We start from the raw sequence: 4,833 nt of genomic DNA, 5'->3' as shown, positions 1-4,833 counted from the left end.
TCCTGGTGCAGGCCCTGACTTTACCCTGCAGCAACAGACCCTGGAAGCACAGTGTAAGATCAGCTTGCTAAAGAGGAAATTACTTGGTGCATGGAGTCCCAGCGGTGAAAAGCACTTTGTGCTGTGTCAGGGATGGTCCTTCTCTTGCAAGCTCTTGGATTTCACCCAAGGCAGATCTGTGCCCTCATTAGGAACAAGAACCATCTATCAGCTGTGTATTTCTGTACATTGAAACATAAAAACTGGGGGCGGTCATCAGTGTCAGCCATTTGGGTAACGAAGCAACCTGGAAAAATATCCTCATGGCTGCTTTTGCCTTCTCCCCCTATATATGAGGAACCTGGACCAGCTCCTCATTGCCTGCACCTTTACTGACCTAGTGGCCTTATACCTCCAGTGCAACACTTGCAGGATATTGGCTGGAGTGTCCTAACCTAGCAACTTCTTCCTTGTGGCATGAGATGGCTTTTGGGACTGACCTTCCATAGGTGCTGGGACAGGAGAGCCAACATACCTCTTTGGCGAAGGACCCCCACACACAAACACCTGCTGATCAGCACAGCTTTGTTTTCCCAGCAGCAAGGATTCATTTCACAAGATGAACTGGGATGATTGTATTCCTACATTTTTGGGCCTGCCTGCTCCAGTCTGGCAGCTTGACAGGGCCCTGAATTTGGCAATAGTCTGTAGTGACTGCTTGAGGGTGGAAATGAGAGACGATGCCCCATTCTTCCACAGGGATGAAGCTGCCTGGGAGGGACCTAAATACACTTGATGCTGACTGGGTGGACCAGTGGATATGTGAAAGCAGAAGCCTGCTGAGAGTCTGCCCTGAACCACTGAACCATTGGACTGTTTGTTTTTGTTTTCAGTGTTGAAGAAATATTACAAAAATATTGCACTGGGGGATTGGTAATTTAACCCTTGAGGGAGCCCATTCAAACACCTTGTTGGATGACCGTGATGTTTACCTCTGGTTCTGCAGTGGTAGCAGTATCCACTGATATCTTTTAAAAGACAACTGGGGCAGAAGTGATGCTTATGCTGTGAAATAGGTCAAACGTGATGCGACACCTTATCTGTTCAGCTGTAAACCCCACCATTCCTCCTCGGCCTCGGTATTGATTATCTGGCGGGTTTAAAATGCTGCTGAAACCTCTGTCTGTCACCTCGTATCATTGCATTAAGGAGGAGGCATGGCCCTATGTCCTTTCAGCTCAAAGGATCTAATTATTGTATCTGATTTCTGTAACCCAGGAAAAGAGAAGAGGGCCATCCTAATGCACAGATGGCCTGCGATTTACGTCAGGAGCCATGGGATTAGGGACTGTCCCAGCAGAGAAAGCTCGCTGGTCTTTCTTTTATTGAACTGTCTGTAAATAATGTGTAGTCAAAATCCTGGCCACCTGTGGCCATTAAACATCCAGTGGTTCTTTTTTGCAGGACTAACATCCACATTCTGAGCACATTCAAGGTGGGGGGTGTGTGTGTGTGTGTATGTGTGGGTGGGTGGGTGTGTGCAGGTGGAAATACACTCCAGCTTCCTAAATCCCACTTCCTGACTACACTGCAAGAAAGAGGCATTACCTCCTTCCTGCCCTGAGTTTTCCAATAATGTTATTAAACTGTAGGAAATCAAACAGTTTTTGCATGTTGTCCCAGAGCTGGGAATTTTTCCACTGTGAATTCAGAAGATCCAAAGGTGTCATTCTGGTTTGTGAAGTGCCTGGGAACAGCGCTAACCAGTTTGGGAAGAAATCTTTAGTTCAGCAGGCATTTTAATGAGGTTGTAAAATGTCCCAGAGTATGCAAAAGACCAAAAGATTACAAGAAAAAAAAAAAAAAAAAGGAAAAAAAAGAAAAATTTAATGCACTTCTAGGTTTCACCTTAAATCATTTCACATGAGAGACTAAAACATCCATGTAGGAGCTGAACTGCTGGGGGAGGAGGCTTGGTTCTGACAATAGCAATGATGCAGCCGTGTCACGAGTAGGTGCTTTGTGGTACAGAATGGAAATGTCTGGAGGAGATATCAACCACACTCAGGCTTGTTCTTGCCCTAATTGCTTGAGTTTTATCGAGGAATACACAAAATGAGCACTTAAAATTAGACTCTGAGAGCTCTTGCTTAAATGAAGAGACTGTCAATATTTGCAGAGCGATGCTTCGGCTCACCCAGACGGTATCCGAGTACACGGTACTTGAATGGCTGAATACATGGAGCACTCTCTTCCCTTTCTCTGCTAAACGAAAAACAAAATGGGGAGAGCCTGATTTTGCTTTTCAGGTTCATTGTGTTCATGTCTTTTCCAGATTCCCATAAACTTGGTCTTGACTTCTCAGAAGCTACTTCAAACAGCAGATTCAGCACAACGGTATGCACAGGACTAACACTATATGAAACACAAAACAAAAGGTGGGGGAAAAGGCTCCTTTTTCACCTAAATGTTGTGGATTTCTGCTTCTCTAATCTCCTATTCTCTCTGGATTGTCAGATGAAATACTCAGAGCAGACATTGACTGGCTCTGGAAGCAGAGCGGGAGTGCATTGCCTGAAGGCTGAATTGAATTGTAACACAGCGTGATCTTGCCAGGATGGCTAGGTAAAGCATCCCACACAACACCCTCGTTTTGTGAACTTTTATCACTAAGAAATCATCATTTTGAAGCTGATGAGCATTAACATCCCAGGTGGCTGGCATCTCTTTGTGAATTTTTTATTTCACTTTGCTAGAATAGCAAAGGACGCAAGAGCCTGGTCTGGAGCAATACCATGCTTCTCAGGTACGACCAGACTCTGTAGGACCTGTATTGCTGCAAGCTCAAAGCATCCATGGTGAAGGCTTCTGCCCTCTAATCTTTCTGTGCTCAAAGCATTTCTCATCCATCCCTGACCTCTGATCTTCTCGTATCTCTGGCTTTTGCTTGCAGTCAGTTGTCGTCCCTTGCAAAACCTTCCCTGCCTCTGTCTCCCCAGTGACGTGGGGCTGATTCCCAGAATAGGGGATAGAAAGTCTTGCATGTCTGCTTCCCTGCCCCACTGCATCTGTCACCCTGCACGCCTGGTTGTGTCCCTGTGCTGGGAGTAGCCAGAGCATGGGTGTGGTTCGTGCAACAGCACTTCCCACCTCTTCCATCTAGACCTACATCTAACAAATGTCCTATAAGCCTCTGAGTACTTTATAAAGAAGGCTGAATGTTTTTATCTTCCCTCTACAGCTCAGATGCTTGCTAGAAGCCCCATCACATGAGGACCTCATTTTCAATTTTCCTGAACTGATGTCCTGGCCATGGCACCATGATGCAGACACCAGTTTCCCCCGCCATTTCTTCCACAGCAGGAGGAAGTGAGATGTTCCTCATCCTGGGAGTACTCACCGGCCTATCTCTGAGGTCAGGGCATACAATTCCAACCCCGATTTCCTGGAACAAACCATCCATAAAAGCAGAAGTATCTGACAAATTTGGTCTGGCACAGACTGTTCATTGCAAATCTTAATGCAAATAAGAGAAATGTCAGTGCTAAAAGAAAAAGAGTATTTAGGAAAAAAAAAAAACCCTTGTGCTGTTTAGTGGCATTTGTGCATAAAATAATGAGGCCAAATATATCACCATTGGATTTGAGCCAGATAAGTTCATAACGTCTAATCCAGCTGGTGGATCATGACTCCCTTCATTATTTAAAGCAATGCTGTGGGAAAAGACACACAGCAAAGCTAACAAGATGGTGCTTGAGCTGCCATATTCCTGGCAGCCGAACAAATGCAGCGTGCGTTTTCTCACACCAGCAGGGAGAGAAGAGGAAAACGTGGAGCTAACAAGGAGCCCAGCATTCCCTCACGACGCAGGCTGAGCCTCACCCACTGCCATCTCCCCTGCAGTCTGGCTCTGTTCGTCTCCAGTGACGGCATTTCCCTGCTCCTCCTTGACCAGGTCCTGGCCCCTGTAAGGTGCAGTGCTGCTCAGCCAGGAGCAGGCTGTGCTGGAGCAGAGTGGTCCATGCAGCTCTCCAGCCTGTCCCTCCGATACCAGGAGACAGGTGGCAAGCACCTACCTTACAATGCTTCCCCTGTGCCCACTGCTTGGCAGCTCAGGGATGGAGCCACTGTTGGTAACTTTGCATGGCTTGGTCCTTCAGTGACTTTTTTTTTCCTCCTAATTCACCCAGTCTCCCATGCAAACTTTCTGGGTCATGTGTTGGTGTGGAGATCACGTCTTGGTTGCATTGTCCGGTCTGCAGTACCCTCAGGCATCTCTTCCTCTCCTGGATTCCATGCCCCTCCTGCACTCTTGTCTCCTTGCCTGAGCCTATCCTCCTGGACTCAGCTGATGGGGCCTCACTGTTTTGGGCACTGTTGATTTGGGAATGGTCTGTAGAACCCACCACAAGCCTGCCCCTGCATATGGTCCCTCTGCTTGTCTGCTGTTGATCCTCAGGGGCCACCTCGCAGGAGCTAGTGGACGTTTGACAGGCCCCTGATCCCAAAGAGCCTCCAGCAACTTTCAGCCCCAGAAGGTGTCTTGCTGCCTTTCGTTTAAGATGATGTTTTTCAGGCCATGAGCACAGTGGGTCCAGCACAACTTCCACAGCGGGGAGGACACAAGGGCTCTGCATAACTCAGGATGTACTTGGCTCAGAGGCAGCCACGTGTGTGTCTGCATTGTTCTGTGTAATTGTGGGAAGATTGATCAGGGTGCAGTGGCATCAGCATGCACAATTCTGCTTCTCCTCCTCCTCCATACTTGTGTCTTTCAGCTCTTCTTTGCCTGTTTTGGAGGCAGCTTTCTGTGGAAAATAATAAAAGGACATCCTTGCTTCATTGCTCATGATA

At 47.3% G+C, this 4,833-nt stretch overlaps 1 long non-coding RNA gene across 1 annotated transcript; it reads left to right on the top strand.

Annotated features, from left to right (window-relative positions):
* Positions 1 to 785: 785 nt before the first annotated feature.
* On the top strand, positions 786 to 3,923 carry LOC136287656 (uncharacterized). The gene is made up of 3 exons (XR_010720238.1): positions 786 to 2,376; positions 2,497 to 2,604; positions 3,221 to 3,923. It is a non-coding gene; the product is annotated as an uncharacterized lncRNA (long non-coding RNA).
* Positions 3,924 to 4,833: the final 910 nt, after the last annotated feature.

The sequence above is a fragment of the Chamaea fasciata genome, unplaced genomic scaffold (assembly GCF_029207755.1).
Source record: "Chamaea fasciata isolate MVZ Bird 193981 ecotype frontalis unplaced genomic scaffold, bChaFas1.0.hap1 SCAF_3, whole genome shotgun sequence".
Lineage (NCBI taxonomy): Eukaryota > Metazoa > Chordata > Aves > Passeriformes > Sylviidae > Chamaea > Chamaea fasciata.
The sequence above is the reverse complement of the archived record's forward strand: the minus strand, read 5'-3'. Positions and strand labels throughout refer to the sequence as shown.